This window comes from Pinus tabuliformis, chromosome 3_2 (assembly GCF_031772625.1).
Source record: "Pinus tabuliformis cultivar Carrire ecotype Pingquan chromosome 3_2, CPIR1, whole genome shotgun sequence".
NCBI classification, from domain to species: Eukaryota; Viridiplantae; Streptophyta; class Pinopsida; order Pinales; family Pinaceae; genus Pinus; species Pinus tabuliformis.
Window position 1 is genome coordinate 814,917,553 of NC_142302.1, and position 22,167 is coordinate 814,939,719.

Below are 22,167 nucleotides of genomic sequence, written 5' to 3' on the forward strand. Positions count from 1 at the left end.
TACCACCGTTTTCCAAATTCCGTTTTATTTTGAATTTAGTAAAGGCGCTAAAGGATTTAAAATTTGAATTTTGAATTTGTAATTTCGTTCCGTCCATGCACCATCTGCGTCACAGAATTTCAAATTCAACATTCCCGCTCGATATTTAAATTAGAAAAACTAAATTTATATCACTGCTCAACAAATTGTTTTCGCAGCTTTGGTGTTCAATGGGAAGATACATAGGATCCTCGTTAGGAAATAAGGCTCGCCTTCCTCTGCACAGCTTCATTTTTGGGCCCAGTAAGGTCATTGGAAGCCATGAAGAGGACACAGTTTCTTGTTCTGTTTCTCATTCTGTTACTCCATTCTGCTGCCATGGCTGCCACTCCCAGGAAGCCAGTGAGTGTGCCCTTTCACAACAACTATGTCGCCAGCTGGGGCTCAGATCACATCAAACAATTCCATGGCGGTCGAAAGACCGAGCTTCTCCTCAACAAACAGTATGGTAAGCTATTATACATTGGATTTGTTTCTGCATATTTTTGGGTTGTTTTATCCTTTTATGAGCTATGGGAATAACAATGTGGGATGAAATATGGGTTGGCAGGTGCCAGGTTCGAGTCTAAGGGGACATATTTATTTGGGCATTTTAGTATGCAGATAACGCTAGTTCCTGACGATTCCGCTGGCACTGTCACCGCCTTTTATGTAAGTATTCATAATAATCTTGGGGGTTTTGGGGGGTCTAAGTCTGCTTTTACCTGTTTATGTATCTATATTCCTTTTGGTGCGGGCAGCTTTCTTCTCAGACTACAGAACACGATGAGATAGACTTTGAATTCTTGGGGAACAAGTCCGGGGAACCCTACATTCTTCAGACCAATGTATTTACAGGCAGGAAGGGTGAGAGAGAACATCGAATATACCTCTGGTTCGACCCCACCAAGGATTACCATTCCTATGCTGTGCTCTGGAACATGTATCAAATTGTGTAAGCCCCCATTCTCGAGCCCATTCTTTATTATCGAACCAGAGCCAAATGCAAATGTAGCATGTAATTTTACAATGAACCTCTTTTGGTTTAATATGGTTTGGTGTGATGTTTTTTTTTGGGGCGCAAATTTTTGGTAGATGAGGTACCAATCCGGGTGTTCCAGAACAGCAAGGATCTGGGAGTGAGGTACCCATTTAACCAGCCGATGAAGATCTATTCGATCCTGTGGAATTCTGATGACTGGGCCACCCGAGGGGGTCTGGAGAAAACCGACTGGGCCAAAGCGCCATTCATCGCCTCCTACAGGGAATTCCATGTCGATGCCTGTGAGGCTTCTGCTCCACAATCGGTGTGCGCTACGTAGGGGCGGCGGTGGTGGGATCAGGAGGAGTTCAGAGAACTGGATGTGGGCGCCAATGGCGGTACTTGAAATGGGTGAGGAAGCACTACACCACTACAATTACTGAACTGAGACGCCCAGAAACAAGCAAATGCCTCCGGAATGTGTTCGCGATCGCGACAATATGTAGTCCAGTTATCATTATTTGATGCTACCCATGGCTGAATAATCCGAAGTCGGATTATTAGTCCGGGGAGGCCCAAATGTTATGTTGCAGTGAGCTTTTGGGTAAATCATTTCTCTGAAAATTTCGGTTTCCAAATTGATTTTCATGTCTGGTTGTTGCCGAATGTATTTATTGTTTTTTCTTAATGTATTTCTTAAAGGCATTTTAAATCCTTTTCAAAGGATTCGAAGCGCGTTATAGTAATTGGAAGTTTGATCTTGGGGTTTATTTCAAATTATTCCAACGAATGATTAATTATCAATCAATCATTCACCAGAATTATCGTGGAATTATTCATTCATCATTCACCAAAATAAGAAGTGATTTGATAAAAACCATCTTTAACAAAATTATCAATATAAATAATTTTTATAAAATGAAAATGATTTAAAAAAACTTTCTAGAGATTTCCTATAGCAAATATCAAAATATCAAAATATATATAATGTTTTTTAAGAATATTAAAAAATTATTCTTTATGGAAATATATGATGGGTTTTAATTTTTTTAAACAATATCAAAATAAAAAATATATATATTTTTATATATTTTAAGAGAATCTAAAAAATTAATGTAATCTTCCTTATCTTTATCAAAATAAATGACGGGTTTTAAGACCCACTAATATACCCCTTTTTCATATATTTTCAACTTCCTCGATGTGGGTTTAAAATAAATATATTATATAATATTAAATATTAAAAAAATGATATAATTACTATCTCTATCAAGATAATACATCAGGTTTTAGAATAAAATAATAAAGAATAAAATTCAAATTCAAATCTTTGTAATAAAACATTTTGAAATGTCTTATATTTCTTTCTTATATAATGAGTTTTATAATAAAATAATAAAGAATAAAATGGATTACTAATTTTTTTAATAGAATATTCACAAAATGTCAAGTCTTATATAAAATCAAAGATAATTACAATAATTCATGATGATTAGATAATTTCTATAATACTGAAAAAATGATTAATTTTTTTAATTGAATATTGGCAAATGTCAAGTCGTATATAAAATCAAAGATAATTATTATAATTCATAATGATTAGATAATTTCTAGTATAAAAAAAAATATTAAGGGGTTTTTAGTAATTTAGTAATTTCTTTTTTCAAATGTCTTATGCTTTTTTTTAAAAATAAAATAAAAAGGATCATTGAGCGTTTCATAATAAAATGTTTTCGAATGTCTTATGTTGGCTTCTCAAATAAAAATAGTAATTATAAGTGAAAATGGATTAATAAATATGAGTTTTAGATTATCTTGAGTTCTAAAATTTTGTTTGAGTAGTAATAAATTTTAATTTTAAAATGTTTAAGTTTATAAATTTTGTTTTTGTTATTGTATAAGGGTTTTCTTAGGTTGGTAGAATTTGGGTGAATAAGAGACTTATAAGCAATTTTCTTTTCCACTCTGGTTCTATTGTTATAAGGAGATATGTTCAGCTTGTTATGATAAAATAAGAGTAGGTACCATTTTTTTTGGCAATATTTCGGCTCTTGTTAAACCAAAAAATTACTGATATATCTAACTTGTAGGTAGTTGGATATACTCATGGTTTTATGTGACAACTCGAAGATTTGATTTTGAGTCTTACTAAGACTACTCCAATGTATTACCAAATGGTCATTGTTTAAATGAAAAATTATTACACAAGTGTTGATTTTTTGCAAAATGGTAAGCTTTCTAATGTAAATATGCATGTTTATTTAAATGTTAATATTAATAATTTAATATTTTGTTGATTTAATAGATATATCTAAGATATAACAAACCATTTGTATGTTGGGTGTGTACAATTTATATGTTAGGTGTGTTAAGTGTGTTGTGAATACTCCTATATACATAAGTATTGTGAGATAAAGGTGATATAAGACATCATTTATGACAATTTTTTTGTTAATTTGGAAATTAACTTTCAAATGTAAGTTTTCAAGTTGATGTGACATCAACTTGATAACAATTTGGAATCATCTAATGACAAGAATTTGGAATCATCTAATGACAAGACTTCATCATATTGCACACCTCTAACCTGAGATATCGAGGTACTTTCTAAGCATTCAAAAATAAAACAAGTAAAATGTATTTTCTAAGCATTGAGAAATAAAACAAGCAAAATGCATTTCCTAGGCATTCAAAAATAAAACAAGTAAAATGTATTTTCTAAGCATTCAAAAATAAAACAAGTAAAATGTATTTTCTAAGCATTCAAAAACAAAATAAGTAAAATGCTTTCATACTTTATAGGTTTGGTGGCATGGTACTTTAACAATATTTGGTGCATAATGACATAATGGGAACTATTGTATACTTTATAAGTTTGGTGGCATGGTACTCTAACAATATTTGGTGCATAATGGGAACTATTGTGAGTTTGATAAGAATATTTCATAAATGTATTAGTGTGGAACATGGAAGTTGTTAGGATGAACTAAGTTGGTATTTGTTTTCCATATTAACATTAATATCACAATTTCTCTCAATCTCATTCCAAAATGTTGAAGTAAAGAATCTATCCATAATGTCATTCCAAAATGATGAAATAGAGAATCTATCTAGAATGGGGAGGACCACTAAATCAATATATGTTAGAGAAGATAGTAGACTATGATGAGTTTATGGACATGGAATCATGATAGTGTGATAATGTTGGAGTTGATAAGAAGATTTCATAAATGTCTCTAGTGTGGAACATGGAAGTTGTTAGGATGAACTAAGTTGTTATTTGTTTTCCATATTAACATTAATATCACAATTTCCCTCAACCTTAACGTCAAAGCTAACAACAACATTTAATTTCCATATTAACATAGCTATCACAACTTCCCTCAACCTTAAACATCAAAATTAAGGTAGAGATTAAACCTTTGATATTTAGATATAAATATGTGCAAATGCAATGTCATATTAACATATATATCAAAGTATTCCCTCAATCTCAATATCAACATTAGGGTAGAGATTAAATCTTGACTATTATGACAAAAGTATGTCACTCTCACAACTATAACATACAATAATAGAAAACAATCCCTGCTTCTTAAAAAATAATTTTTATTAAAAAACAATGTTTTTTAATATTGAATATATATATATATATATATATATATATATATATATATATATATATATATATATTCATTCTCAGAAATAAATTATAAGAATCTGAGAAATCAAATGCTAAAACAATATGCCATAATCCTGCCATGGCTCTAGCATCAACGACAAATCACTCTCCAACAATTCGTTCCCAATGTAGTTTTCAATTTAAAAATTGTAATAAACTTTAAATTAATTTAAGTGCACATTCGAGAGAAGTCTAGATTTAAATAGGCTATTGGAAAGTAGGGTGTCTAAAGAAAACGTAAAAGAATAAAAACATCAGGAATTCCTCTACAAAAAGCTGCAAAAAGCTGTGAGGTCCCTGCAACTATACCATGATTTACAAACTCCTCCAAAATCATCCACATAAGTTTCGACCCCCATAGGGATGTTAAAGTTGTTTCATTAACGAAAAATACCTTAGTCTCCAATGACGTTTTCGTTTGTTGTTTTTCCAGATTAGATTGTTAGCATATTGTCTCTTTTTCTTCTTCTTCTCATTTGATGTATTATTTTGCTATATTTTCATAGAACTTTTCATTGAGCTTTTCCATGTAACATATTAAACTAATCAAGAAACATAAATTAAATTTAACAATATCAAGTTCAAGAAACATGACTTAAATCTTGGTTGGACACACAACAAAAGGAGCCTACATTGTTATTTGTAGGCTACTCAGAAAGTCCTCCTCTATCATCGCCATTGCCATGGCTGATCTACTGAAACACTCCCCCTTTAATTCTTGTTTTTGGTGATTTCTTTACCATTATAGCTGCTTGGGAGTTATTAACCCCTTGATATGTCGATGGAAGTATCAATATGAAGGTATAAGATAGTTCTGTCCTCTAATATAGAGAATGGAAGGAACACAATTGCACACGGTGGTAGCTCGAATTTGTTTTTAAAGGGAAACGCATTACGAATGTAATTACATTAAAACATTGTGAAACTTTGTATGCTGAAAAGTTTCCATTAACTTGTCTTCTTTACCATGATGGTGAATATCATATTATTTAAAATTTAAAATTTTGAGATAATTTGAATTTAAAAAGTTTAAATATGGAATGAAGTTGTGGTTTTAAAAGTATTGATTTATTTGAAATACAGATTGAATTTTTGTTAATATTTTGGGGTTAATTTTTACTTATTTATCAAAAAGACATATTTGTTTTGGTTTATTCATATGTATTGGTTTTGGTTTATTCTGGTTTATCCTCGAAAAACCAGATTCATGGTAAAACTATAACTTTTTTGACATTCAAACATAACTCACGAAATATTAATAAAAAAAGAGAATTTGATTTGTATATTTACAACATAATCGATCGTTTAACATGGAAATAAAAAACCAATATAGAACTAAAGAAGCCTAAAAAACTATGACTAATCATGCATACTTGGAGGTATCTAATAAGTCTACCGTGCATATACGGAAGATGTGCGCATATACGGAAACTGGGCATATACGGAAGATATGCGCATGTCTTACGTATATCCCTAACTTTTCTATATGTGCATATCTTCCATATATGCACGTCGTTCATGTATCTGCATCGCAGATATGCAAATTCCATATACAGAAATTGCGCATATACAGAAACTGTGCATATACGGAAGGCATGTGCATATCTTCCGTATATGCACATAACTTTCGTATATGCACAGTTTCCGTATATGCGCAATTTTTGTATATGGAATTTATACATATCTTCGTTTATGTTACAGAAATTGCGCATATACGGAAATTGGCCATATACGGAAGATATGCGCATATACGGAAACTGGGCACATACGGAAGATATGTGCATGTCTTCCGTATATCCCTAACTTTCCTGTATGTGCATATCTTCTGTATATGCACGTCGTTCGTGTATCTGCATCGCAGATGCACAAATTCTATATACAGAAATTGGGCATAAATGGAAACTGTGCATATACGGAAACTGGGCATATCTTCTGTATATGTCCAGTTTCCGTATATGCGCACATCTTCCGTATATGCCCAATTTCCGTATATGCGCAATTTCTGTATATGGAATTTGTACATATCTTCGTTTATGCTTCTGCATCGTATATGCGCAAATTCAATATACAGAAATTGCGCATATACGGAAACTGTGAATATATGGAAGATGTGCGCATATCTTTCGTATATCCCTAACTTTTCTGTATGTGCATATTTCCCGTATATGCACGTCGTTCATATATCTGCATCGTAGATGCGCAAATTCCATATACAGAAATTGCGCATATACGGAAACTGGGCATATACAGAAATTGCGCATATACGGAAACTGGGCATATACGGAAGATATGCGCATGTCTTCCGTATATCCCTAACTATCATGTATGTGCATATCTTCCGTATATGCACGTCGTTCATGTATTTGCATCGCAGATGCACAAATTCCATATACAGAAATTGCGCATATATGGAAACTGGGCATATACGGAAGATATACGCATGTCTTCCGTATATCCCTAACTATCCTGTATGTGCATATCTCCCGTATATGCACGTCGTTCATGTATTTGCATCGTAGATGCGCAAATTCCATATACAGAAATTGGGTATATACGGAAGATGTGCGCATATACGGAAACTGGGCATATACGAAAGATTTGCGCATGTCTTCCATATATCCCTAACTATCCTGTATGTGCATATCTTCCGTATATGCACGTCGTTCCTGTATCTGCATCGCAGATGCACAAATTCCATATACAGAAATCGGACATATATGGAAGATGTGCGCATATACGGAAACTGGGCATATACGGAAGATATGTGCATGTCTTCCGTATATCCCTAACTTTCCTGTATGTGCATATCTTCCGTATATGCCCAGTCGTTCATGTATCTGCATCGCAGATGCGCAAATTCCATATACAGAAATTGCGCATATATGGAAATTGGGCATATACGGAAGATGTGCGCATATACGGAAACTGGGCATATACGGAAGACATGCGCATGTCTTCCGTATATCCCTAACTTTCCTGTATGTACATATCTTCGTTTATGCTTCTGCATCGTATATGCGCAAATTCCATATACAGAAATTGCGCATCTACGGAAACTGTGCATATACGGAAGATGTGCGCATACACGGAAACTGGGCATATACGGAAGATATGCGTATGTCTTCCGTATATTCCTAACTTTCCTGTATGTGCATATCTTCCGTATATGCAAGTCGTTCATGTATCTTTATCGAATACGCGCAAATTCAATATACAGAAATTGCGCATATACGGAAACTATGCATATACGGAAGATATGTGTATATCTTCCGTATATGCACAGTTTCCGTATATGCCCAATTTCTGTATATGAAATTTGCGCATCAGCGATGCAGATACACGGAAGATGTGCGCATATACGGAAGATGTGCGCATATATGGAAATTGGGCATATACAGAGGATATGCGCATATCTTCCGTATATCCCTAACTTTCCTGTATCTGCATATCTTCCGTATATGCACGTCATTTATGCTTCTGCATCGTATATGCGCAAATTCAATATACAAAAATTGCGCATATACAGAAACTGTGCATATACGGAAGATTTGCGCATATACGGAAACTGGGCATATACGGAAGATATGTGCATGTCTTCCGTATATCCCTAACTTTCCTGTATGTGCATATCTTCCGTATATGCACGTCGTTCGTGTATCTGCATCGCAAATGCGCAAATTCCATATACAAAAATTGGGCATATACGGAAACTGTGCATATATGGAAGATATGCGCATATCTTCCGTATATGCACAGTTTCCGTATATGCCCAATTTCTGTATATGGAATTTGCGCATATACGATGCAGATACATGAACGACTTGCATATACGGAAGATGTGCACATATAGGAAAGTTAGGGATATACGTAAGAAATGCGCATATCTTCCGTATATGCCCAGTTTCTGTATATGCGCACATCTTCCGTATATGCACAATTTCCGTATATGCGCAATTTCTGTATATGGAATTTGCGCATATACGATGCAGAAGCATAAACGAAGATATATATATACAGGAAAGTTAGGGATATACGGAAGACATGCGCATGTCTTTCGTATATGCCCAGTTTCCGTATATGCGCACATCTTCCGTATATGCCCAATTTCCGTATATGCGCAATTTCTGTATATGGAATTTCCGCATCTGCGATGCAGATACATGAACGACTGGGCATATACGGAAGATATGCACATACTAGAAAGTTAGGGATATACAGAAGACATGCGCATATCTTCCGTATATGTCTAGTTTCCATATATGCGCACATCTTCCGTATATGGAATTTGCGCATCCTGCGATCCAGATACATGAACGACATGCATATACAGAAGATATGCACATACAGGATAGTTAGGGATATATGGAAGACTTGTGCATATCTTTCGTATATGCCCAGTTTCCGTATAAGCGCACATCTTCCGTATATGTCCAATTTCTGTATATGGAATTTGCACATCTGCGATGCAGATACATGAACGACGTGCATATACGGGAGATATGCACATACAGGATAGTTAGAGATATACGGAAGACATGCGCATATCTTCCGTATATGCCTAGTTTCCGTATATGCGCAATTTCTGTATATGGAATTTGCGCATCTGCGATGCAGATACATGAACGACGTGCATATACGGAAGATATGCACATATAGGATAGTTAGGGATATACGGAAGACATGCGCATATCTTCTGTATATGCCTAGTTTCTGTATATGCGCAATTTCTATATATACCTAGTTTCCGTATATGCGCAATTTCTGTATATGGAATTTGCGCATCTACGATGCAGATATATGAACGACGTGCATATACGGGAGATATGCACATACAGAAAAGTTAGGGATATACGGAAGATATGCACACATCTTCCGTATATTCACAGTTTCCGTATATGCGCAATTTCTGTATATTGAAATTGCGCATATATGATGCAGAAGCATAAACGAAGATATATACAAATTCCATATACAGAAATTGCGCATATACGGAAGATATGCGCCGATATGTGCAGTTTCCGTATATGCGCAATTTCTGTATATGGAATTTGCGCATCTTCGATGCAGATAGATGAACGACGTGCATATACGGAAGATATGCACATACAGGAAAGTTAGGGTTATAAGGAAGACATCTACATATCTTCCGTATATGCCCAGTTTCCGTATATGCGCACATCTTCCATATATCCAGAGTTTCCGTATATGCACACATCTTCCATATATGCAGAGTTTTCGTATATGCGCAATTTCTGTATATGGAATTTGCGCATATACGATGCAGTTGCATAAACGACGTGCATATACGGAAGATATGCCCATACAAGAAAGTTATAGATATACGGAAGATATGCGCATATCTTCCGTATATGCGCATATCATCCTTATATGCACAGTTTCCATATATGCGCAATTTCTGTATATGGAATTTGTCCATCTACGATGCAAATACATAAATGACGTGCATATACGGAAGATATGCACATACAGGATAGTTAGGGATATACGGAATACATGCGCATATCTTCCGTATATGCGCACATCTTCAGTATATGCCCAATTTCCGTATATGCCAAATTTCTGTATATGAAATTTGCGCATCTGCGATGCAGATACTTAAACGACGTGCATATACGGAAAATATGCACATACAGGATAATTAGGGATATACGAAAGACATACGCATATCTTCCGTATATGCTCATTTTCCGTATATGCGCACATCTTCCGTATATGCTAAATTTCCGTATATGCCCAATTTCTGTATACGGAATTTGCACATCTGTGATGCAGATACATGAATGACGTGTATATACGGAAGATATGCACATACAGGATAGTTAGGGATATATGGAAGACATGCGCATATCTTCCGTATATGCTCAGTTTTCGTATATGTGCATATCTTCCGTATATGCCCAGTTTCCATATATACGCAATTTCTGTATATGGAATTTGCGCATCTACGATGCAGATATATGAACGATGTGCATATACGGGAGATGTGCACATACAAGAAAGTTAGGGATATACGGAAGATATGCGCACATCTTCCGTATATTCACAGTTTCCGTATATGCACAATTTCTGTATATTGAATTTGCGCATATACGATGCAGAAGCATAAACGAAGATATGTACAAATTCCATATACAGAAATTGCGCATATAAGGAAATTGGGCATATATGGAAGATGTATGCATATACGAAAACTGGGCATATACGGAAGATATGCGCATGTCTTCCGTATATCCCTAACTTTCTTGTATATGCATATCTTCCGTATATGCACAGTTTCCATATATGCCCAATTTCTATATATGGAATTTGCACATCTGCGATGCAGATATGCCCAGTTTCTGTATATGGAATTTATGCATCTGCGATGCAGATACACGAACGACGTCCATATACGGAAGATATGCACATATAGGAAAGTTAGCGATATACGGAAGACATGCGCATATCTTCCGTATATGCACAGTTTCCGTATATGTGCACATCTTCCGTATATGCCCAATTTCCGTATATGCGCAATTTCTGTAACATAAACGAATATATGTACAAATTCCATATACAGAAATTGGGCATATATGGAAACTGTGCATATACGGAAGATGTGCGCATATACGGAAATTGGGCATATACGGAAGATATGCACATGCCTTCCGTATATCCCTAACTTTCCTGTATGTGCATATCTTCCGTATATGCACGTCGTTCATGTATCTGCATCGTAGATGCGCAAATTCCATATACAGAAATTGCGCATATACGGAAACTGTGCATATACGGAAGATATGCGCATATACGGAAACTGGGCATATACGGAAGATATGCGCATGTCTTCCGTATATCCCTAACTTTCCTGTATGTGCATATCTTCTGTATATGCACGTCGTTCATGTATCTGCATCGCAGATGCGCAAATTCCATATACAGAAATTGCGCATATACGGAAACTGTGCATATACGGAAGATATGCGCATATACGGAAATTGGGCATATCTTCCGTATATGCACGTCGTTTATGCTTCTGCATCGTATATGTGCAAATTCAATATACAAAAATTGCGCATATACGGAACCTGTGCATATACGGAAGATGTGCGCATATACGAAAACTGGGCATATACGGAAGATATGCGCATGCCTTCCGTATATCCCTAACTTTCCTGTATGTGCATATCTTCCGTATATGCACGTCGTTCATGTATCTGTATCGTAGATGCGCAAATTCCATATATAGAAATTGCGCATATACGGAAACTGCGCATATACGAAAGATGTGCGCATATACGGAAATTGGGTATATACGGAAGATATGCGCATATCTTCCGTATATCCATAACTTTCCTGTATGCGCATATCTTCTGTATATGCACGTCGCTTATGCTTCTGCATCGTATATGCACAAATTCAATATACAAAAATTGCGCATATACGGAAACTGTGCATATACAGAAGATTTGCGCATATATGGAAACTGGGCATATACGGAAGATATGCGCATGTCTTCCGTATATCCCTAACTTTCCTGTATGTGCGTATCTTCCGTATATGCACGTCGTTCGTGTATCTGCATCGCAGATATGCAAATTCCATATACAGAAATTGGGCATATACGGAAACTGTGCATATACGGAAGATTTGAAGATATGCGCATATGCCCAATTTCTGTATATGGAATTTGCGCATATGCGATGCAGATACACGAACGACGTGCATATAGGGAAGATATGCACATACAGGAAAGTCAGGGATATACGGAAGACATGCGCATATCTTCCGTATATGCCTAGTTTCCGTATATGCGCACATCTTCCGTATATGCACAGTTTCCGTATATGCGCAATTTCTGTATATGGAATTTGCGCATATACGATGCAGAAGCATAAACGAAGATATGTACATACAGGAAAGTTAGGGATATACGGAAGACATGCGCATGTCTTCCGTATATGCCCAGTTTCCGTATATGCACACATCTTCCGTATATGCCCAATTTCCGTATATGCGCAATTTCTGTATATGGAATTTGCGCATCTGCGATGCAGATACATGAACGACTGAGCATATACGGAAGATATACACATACAGGAAAGTTAGGGATATACGGAATACATGCGCATATCTTCCATATATGCCCAGTTTCCGTATATGCGCACATCTTCCGTATATGCCCAATTTCCGTATATGGAATTTGCGCATCTGCGATGCAGATACATGAACGACGTGCATATGCGGAAGATATGCACATACATGATAGTTAGGGATATACGGAAGACATGCGCATATCTTCCGTATATGCTTAGTTTCCGTATATGTGCACATCTTCCGTATATGCCCAATTTCTGTATATGGAATTTGCGCATCTTCGATGCAGATACATGAACGACGTGCATATACGGGAGATATGCACATACAGGATAGTTAGGTATATACAAAAGACATGCGCATATCTTCCGCATATGCGCAGTTTCCGTATATGCAAATATTTTCCGTATATGCCCAGTTTTCGTATATGCGCAATTTTTGTATATGGAATTTGCACATCTACAATGCAGATACATGAACGACGTGCATATACGGAAGATATGCACATACATGATAGTTAGGGATATACGGAAGACATGCACATATCTTCCGTATATGCCCAGTTTCCGTATATGCGCAATTTCTGTATATGTCCAGTTTCCGTATATGCGCAATTTCTGTATATGGAATTTGCGCATCTACGATACAGATATATGAACGACGTGCATATACGGGAGATATGCACATACATGAAAGTTAGGGATATACGGAAGATATGCGCACATCTTCCGTATATTCACAGTTTCTGTATATGCGCAATTTATGTATATTGAATTTGCGTATATACGATGCAGAAGCATAAACGAAGATATGTACAAATTCCATATACAGAAATTGCGCATATACGGAAATTGGGCATATACGGAAGATATGCGCATATCTTCCGTATATGCCCAGTTTCCGTATATGCGCAATTTCTGTATATGGAATTTGCGCATCTTCGATGCAGATACATGAACGACGTGCATATACGGAAGATATGCACATACAGGAAAGTTAGGGATATAAGGAAGACATGCGCATATCTTCTGTATATGCCCAGTTTCCGTATATGCGCACATCTTCCATATATGCACAGTTTCCGTATATGCGCAATTTCTGTATATGGAATTTGCGCATATACGATGCAGATACATAAACAACGTGCATATACAGAAGATATTCCCATACAGGAAAGTTAGAGATATACGGAAGACATGCGCATATCTTCCGTATATGCGCAATTTCCGTATATGCGCATATCTTCCGTATATGCACAGTTTCCGTATATGCGCAATTTCTGTATATAGAATTTGCCCATCTGCGATGCAGATACATGAACGACGTGCATATAAGGAAGATATGCACATACAGGAAAGTTAGGGATATACGAAAGACATGCACATATCTTCCGTATATGCGCATATCTTCCGTATATGCACAATTTCCATATATGCGCAATTTCTGTATATGGAATTTGCATATATACGATGCAGATACATAAACGACGTGCATATACGGAAGATATGCACATATAGGAAAGTTAGGGAGCCAATGAAAACACGTAACCAAGGAACCACATGCATGTACCATGCATCCAAAAACCAACATGTTAAATCTCACATGCACATTGTCACCTGCAATCCATAGCTAATTTGCATCCTTCCCATTGTCCAAGGCTCCTCTTGCGCACCCTTGCTTTCCTTGCTAGCTTGTCCAAGTGCTTGTTCTCTCCTTTGCTGATCCCGATCAAAAGATGAGCAAAAGCTATATATTTTTTCTCTGATGTCTTTTTATAATTGATGTTCAGTCTCTTCCTTTCCTTTTTCATTTTTCTTTCATTTTCCTTCATTTTTCCTCTAATATCCCTTGCATGCATATTTGTGTCTCTTCACCTTCATTTTCTCGTATTTTCCTTTATTTTCATAAATTACTGCCAATTATTGTCTCTTTGCATTTTCCAATGCCTTTTCCAATTTCAATAGCCATTAATAAACTACAAGTGATACCCACTATGATGTTTGTCGGCCATTAAGCTTGGAATACGTGTCTCATGACCTTGGTCTTATTTTGTTTACATGGAAAATCAACCAAGGGTTGTTATAGATAATTGGTCATATAAAAGTAACACCATCTAAATGGTCTAATCCATCCAACATATAAAGGGATCATTCAGTGATGAAGATGCAGTATGGGCTAGGATAAATATAGCATGCAGCATGTCCCAATGCCAATTTGGCATCTTATTGAGAGACTCCCTATCATATTCGCACCACAAACTCATTGTGGACCCACTTAAGTCTAAGAGCACTTTGATATGATGAGATTTGATGGTTCCCTATGTCCTCATACCTTGCAAAAGTGAGACATCAATAAACACATTGATTGTCACATGGCCATTAAGGATGATCTCACCTCTAAATGTTCCTTGCGTCCTCATACCTTTTTAAAGTGAGACATCAATAAACACATTGCTTTTCACATGGACATAAAGGATGATCTCACATCTTATTTATATGAGGTAATAAATCAACAATTGCAATGTAGTTCTGGCAATGTACCTAGGAAATTTGAAAGAGAAACGACAAAAAATGGAGGACATGAGAGTTTATCTAGCATGGAATTGATGTTGATTTTTTTTTTTCTTATGTGAGTTAGCTAAAATAGTTGTAAAGGAGAAAATTAACCAAACGAAGATTTTGTTGGTGAAATGCATTAAGTGATTTAATCAGGTTGCCCAATGTGTTTTGAGTCTTATAAAGCTTATTAATCATTATGAATATTAGATAATGAATTAACTAGCATAGCCTCAAATTGGGGGAAAGGGAATCAAAATAAATTAGGGTTTTATATTGTTTAATATTGGGTAAACATAGCCCACAAGAGAAAGCTCAATTGGAAATCGCCATCTTATGAAGTATTATGTAAATCATGAGATTCGAGGTTCAAATCCCCCATGGGTTAAGCCAACAAAAACAATAAAAAATAAATATTGGGTAAACATGAATTGATGTATGGTGGGAGTTTGTGATGTAGGAGGTCATTAAATACATGTTCATCATTAAATCAACCTTGATTTTTATCTCTAATGGATCTTTCGAGAACCATGTAGTGGTGATATATAAAGAGATTCGTCCGAGGACTATAGGATTAGGAGGAAATTAAATTTCTTTATTATGTATGAAGACAATTTTGTGGGTCACCGGTATATTTTAATTAAAGGTTGGAAACCACTAGTTCACATGAGATCCATAGTCCAAAGTGCACAAGAAGGTCATCACCTCAACAATTTGTAGGAATGATGACTTGTTGGCTCCCAATGATGATCTCTCAAGAATAGAGTTCCATCCACAATGTATATGAAATTCACTCATAGGAGGATATGGAAATGCCTTCTAGTTGAGTTTATTATTGAAGCATCAAATTTCCTGAGTAGTCTTTGTGTTATTTCTTCTTTGTATTATTTCTTATTGTAATCATGCTATTCACACATTTTCATTTAGAATATTCAAGACATGAATAATTGAAATGTTTCATTCCTCTTTTGTTTGTGTTATAAAAGTATGAACATAGTATGAGAAAAAATTGTATAAAGAACTATGTTTGGGAGCTCACAATCAAGTTATTTTGTTAAGTAGTATTTGATCAAGTTGTTTCATTGTTCACACCTTTTCATCAAGGAACATTGAAGAAAGCAAAGGACCGATGAACCAAAATGACTCGTCTCAATTTTTATTTTGTAGTCATTTTTAATTTCTAATTTTTTTAAAGTGTTAAGAGATGATTAGCTTGTGAATGATAGTTAAAAAATCCATCTCATAGTGAAAGAATTTAAATTCTTGAAAATAAGTCAACTTCTTTATTTATTCCATAAGAATAACATTTTACCTTAAAGAAGTTCCTTGTGTGAAACACCCATACATATATAATGTTCCACAAGTTTGGTGTTTGAGAGAATGTTAGAAAATGCTTTAAGTTAAAGAAATGCCTTTTGTAAAACAATCATACATATATAATATTCCACAAATTTAATATTTACAAAAATATTTGTATTTTCTTATAATTTCTAATACCACTACCATAAATCTATACATATCATACTTATTTATTTCCCTTTCATATATATATATAAAATTCTAAATAATAGTAATATAAAAAACATGATGAAAGAATATAAATCATGTGATAAAAAACTAACTAATATTTTACCCCGCACCCACCCATATTGAGGCCGTATATTGTTCAAGAAAATACTTGAAATATGTTGCAATCTACAACGGTTCTTACGCATTAGAAATGAAGAGGTCCAATGGAGGACAAATATCATCTTTGATTATGGGTTGTATAGGCATCATGGTTAGAAACGTGTTTTCTAAAAGATAGTTGTTTTTTATTTTTTTTCCACTTCACTATATTTTAATATTATCTATATATATATATATTCAATTAATAATAATACTTTAATATTATATATATATTCAATTAATAATAATACAATTAAAAATTTAAAAGTTATTTTTGTTTGTAAAATTACATATAATAAAATTAATGTATTGATTTTAATGTCATGCATTATTTTAAGTATGCATTCTTTATTATTTATTGATTAATGCACATTAAAACTAATATGTTAAAAATTGACATATAATTTAACATATAAATTAAAATTGAAATTAAAATAGATATAGAAATTGAATAAAATAGAAATAGAAATAAATATTAAGATAAAATTGAAATATAAAATAAAATATAAATTCACATTTACAATGAAATAAAAATTAATTTAACATTGTTATTTTATTTTTATCCAACTTATTTATCATAAACTCTTCAAATATATTTCTAAATAATATTCCATATCTTCTTAATAGACCAAGGAAATTGAGTAAAATAATTTTGATAGTTTACCAATTGTGTAATTATGCTAAAAAAAACTAAAAACTAAAGAAAATAGATAACATTGATACTTAATATGGATGATATTTTCTACACCTTCAATTAGATAAGGAACCTGAATAAATTGCTAATGATCAGATTAATCTTAAACACATATAATATTGATCATGTACAAATCACCCACCATTGAAACCAACATAAATCCATTTTAATCTTGAATCCATAAAGCGTTGTTGATAGGGATTTAACATTTTTTTAAAATTTGCACTTTAAAATATATTTGGAATAAAAATATTTAATCCCTCTTAACACTTAATAGATATAAGGCTAAAAAAATCTTGGCTAATTTTAAGTTATTAATTACTTAATATCCTTATTAAAACAATCCTCTTAATAATAACATATTATATATTTGAAAAAGGCATTTATAAATCCTGCATAAAGTAACATACAAATTTCGATAAAGAGGATATGCATGCTCTCACATGCTATAACATATAAATTAGCCAATTTAATCTTCACAGAGAATGTTGCCAAAGGGTTTGGTCACATGGTTGCAAGGAGGGGTGCATTCTACAACTCAATATATGGGAGATGTGTAATTCTTTCTCTGCTCAATTTCTAGTGGACAAGTGTCTCTTTTAAAATAAAAATAAAATATTCTTTAAATAAAAATGAATGCCTACTATAATGGAAAACAAAAAACAAAAATGAATATCTATGTTTAGTTAGTTTTAACTAAAAACATTGTAAAATATCAATAATCCCACTCTGTTCAATACAGTGTTGATGTTACAACCCAGTGTGAAGGAAATGTGAAAATAGTTCATTCTGGCTCTTGTAACCATAAATACAATATTTAGATGCCCATGTAAAATAACATAATTTTTTATAATTTTAAAGAGAAAAATAATTAACATTTTAAAAAATATATATTTTAATCATTTAAATAAACTATTTAAATATATATGTTAACTAATTTATTTCAATATCAATTTGACTTAAAGAAATATAAAATAACTGAAAAATAAAAATAAAAAAATCTTGTGTTTAAAACACATTTAACTAATCTATATTTTGACCATTTTTAAGGTTTTATTTAAAATTCAGCAAAAATTCTTGAGATTGCAAGTTGTCCTGTAATTTACCTAACCAGATTTTCAAAAGATTAAATCTATTTATACATTAAAAAATACAAGTACAGTACTCTAACCTTTGCTGAAAACATTCTATTGATAACTTAAAAGTTGTATATAATACAACATGAACGATTCCAATCTTACACACCAGAGCCTGGATTACTGGCAATCATCATAAACAACTTCTATTCTAGCATAGCATTTCTATGAAGAATTGGATTATACACACCATTGCCTGGATTACTGGCAATCATCATCAACAACTTCTACTCTATTCTAGCATAGCATTTGTATATTTTTCTTCCTGGTTTATGTACACTACAGTCTGGATTATTGGCCATCATACATAGACAGTATCTATAACTACTAAAAATTTTCCTTTTTTCATAATTTGCAAAATTTATATAGTTGCAATACTTATCCTGAAAACAGGTGGTTGGGACTGTTCTTCACTTGGAAGTAAAACAGGGGGAATCAGCAGATCTTTCTTTTTTTGTTCCTATCCAACGATGCAGGCTTTCTAAACCATCCCTATTAATTTCAGGAATGTTCGAAACCAGAGGCACTCTGAGCATTCCCTGCATCAAACCTCCGGCCAATCCCAATACCAGAACTGTTTCTAGCACGACCCCTAAGCATGTAGTTTGTTGCTCCACACCTTAAACGTGGCTTTTGTTTAGCACGAAAGTCGGGAACCAAGAACATTGCAATACCAAAATTGTTTCCAGCACCCATACCCATAAAACCAGGCGCACCACGACCATTACACATGCTTCTTGTTCTGGGATTTATACCTTGCTTTTGTTGAGCTTCTGAATGGATTTCTTATAGAGTTTTGGCTTTCATCCCTTCGCATCTAGGGACCCATTTATTAGCACGCAAATCAAGAACTTTGCGAACCATGAATCTCAGTTGAGAATTTGCAAAATGTTGATTGTTACTTGCCTGTTCCATTCGGACGAAGTAAGAATCAATGATACTACGGGACATGGGGTTTTCTTCAAGCTCTTTTCCAACAGTATTGAAAAGCAGACAAAGCGCCTCAAAATTTTCTTCAGTTAGAGGAATGTTCGCGTTCTGACCCAACAAATGCTGAATAATATGATGAACAATTTTTTCAGGTACCATTTTGCGCTTGAAAAGCTCCCCAATAAACCTGATGTTTCCCAGAGTGCGAAGTCTAACCATCCTCTCCCTTTCTTGACGTTCGGCTTCTAGATCTTGGACTGTCATTTCTTTAATTTCAGTTCGCAGATTATCTGCTCCTTCAAACGCTTCTTGGCAAGTGTTAAGAAGAGTCCGCCTGAATGTTACTGGTTTACCGTTCGGTTCTTCAGATGGAAATTGAGGTAGCTCCCACCATAGATAAAGGCACAGCTCAGCAATAATGGGGCAAACTGCTGGTTCAGACACCGCCTTGTCAAAAATTAGAGATACTACTCCCAGCAGAATGTCTGCTGAGTTGATACCCGAGGTTATAAGTTGATCTTTGAGAACATCAAAGTTTTCCGGGGTTAAATTGTCAAGTATCCCCAAAACCGTTTTAAGAACTCGATCCTTCTTTGACAATGACAAGGCTGTCCTCCTAGCAGACCAAGGAATAGCAGCCTTCACAAGAGCAGGAACTGGGCCCGTCCCTGTGGCTGATGAAAACTGTGAGTTCAATTGTTCAACTTCCTTGCCAGCAGACAGATAAGCAGACTTGTGTCGTTTTGAACCTAGGGCGTGTGACTCCACCTCTGATCTTCGTGCCCCATAGCCATATCCTCTGTTTTCACCAAGCGGAATTGGACAGGGCTGACAAAAATTGAAACAGTAGTTCGAAAATAGAAGACAAGAGCCAAAAAGCCGCCTTCTAACCAAATAAAATATGGACGGAACGAAATTACAAATTCAAAATTGAATTCCTTTAGCGCCTTTACTAAATTCAAAATAAAACGGAATTTGGAAAACGGTGGTAGACGAGGAAGCCAACGGAGGTTGCAGGAGGAGACGGGACAGGTCTGACAGTGGTCGCAGATACATTGAACACTGGAGCTTGCCAGAGGTAGGGTGATCGAGTTGCCGGAATATGCATGGAGATGTATGGCTTTCATGCATATGTAGCATGCCTTCATATGCACGAATGTCCTGTCACAAGTACTTAGCACTCATTTATGTTTCTATAGGGTCTGAAATAGGAACTGCCTAAGATTGGAATCCATTTACAGTGGAACAAATCCCGATAATTTTTCGTATTCATAGCCTTGAAGAGAGAAGGTGGAATATTAAACTGCGATCGCAGGTTAAGAAACGATTAATTCATTTAGCAGTTAGTTCTGGATATATTTTTGGGTTGAATTTATTTAGAATTTGGTAGAGATTTATTTGAATTACAAATGTGAGGCTTCCAATTTTTAATAATTTTTTTTTATTTCATGTGAAAACTCCAAAAGCTATAAGAGTTATCCAACAACTCATTATTAGTTCAAATTCCTATTAAGCCAGCAGCCCAAGACGACCAAAGACAGAGACGACATGATCTCAATGAGAACATGAACGATAGAAACACGTAATTTAAAGAACTTCACTGTTGGACGTGACACGGAGGCTGTGTTGTTGGCTATCAAATTCCACAGTTTCGGGTGTAGAAAAGTCTTCTGAAAAGATGTTCAATAATGCGTCCACTAAATAATAAAGTATGAGAACACTCACATCATGCGAGTTTCGGGTGTAGAAAATTCTTCTGAAAAGATGTTTAATAATACGTCCAATAAATAATAAAGTATGAGAACACTCGCATCATCCTCGGCTACTAAATTCAAATATCATAGCATTTTCAAAGTTTAAATGCACGCTTCACTTTACTTTCTTTCTTTTACCAATCATCAACCCATTAAAGATCTCCATCGTTAGCTAGGTTGTAACGGTCAATAAAGTAAAGAAATATAAAATTCTTAATTTGATGATGCCATTGATTTTGATATTCATTAGTTAATAAGCTTGTCTAATGACTCTAATTGTCACGATTTCCCATTTCCCATAAATAAATCTAAGTCGAGTGATAGCACCGTTAAAATAGCTAATAATTTTTGCTTTTAAGAGTTACTTAAAAGTAGAGAATCAGTTAATTGAATCAAGTAGCATTAAATCAATTTAGTGGAATTTCAAGTTAACTAGAATTAAGTTAATTTAGTGGCATTTCAAGTTAAGTGTGGTGTTGTATGTCAAATTATTTTAGGTTAATTTCTAGTTGGAAAAAAGTCTAAATATGTTTTATTGGGTTCATTGTAATTATCAAATTTGTGTGATCAATAAAAGACTGGCAACTAGTGTGTATTTTTGTGTGTTAAATTTGTGTTTTATCTCTTATGTCTTCCCAATGTGCTATTGTT

General features: G+C 34.5%; 2 pseudogenes; one reads left to right on the forward strand and one right to left on the reverse strand.

Moving 5' to 3' along the window:
* The first annotated feature begins 244 nt into the window (after positions 1-244).
* Positions 245-1,642, forward strand: LOC149183118 (xyloglucan endotransglucosylase protein 2-like; annotated as a pseudogene).
* Positions 1,643-18,952: 17,310 nt separating this feature from the next.
* On the reverse strand, positions 18,953-20,870 carry LOC149183119 (eukaryotic translation initiation factor pseudogene; annotated as a pseudogene).
* Positions 20,871-22,167: the final 1,297 nt, after the last annotated feature.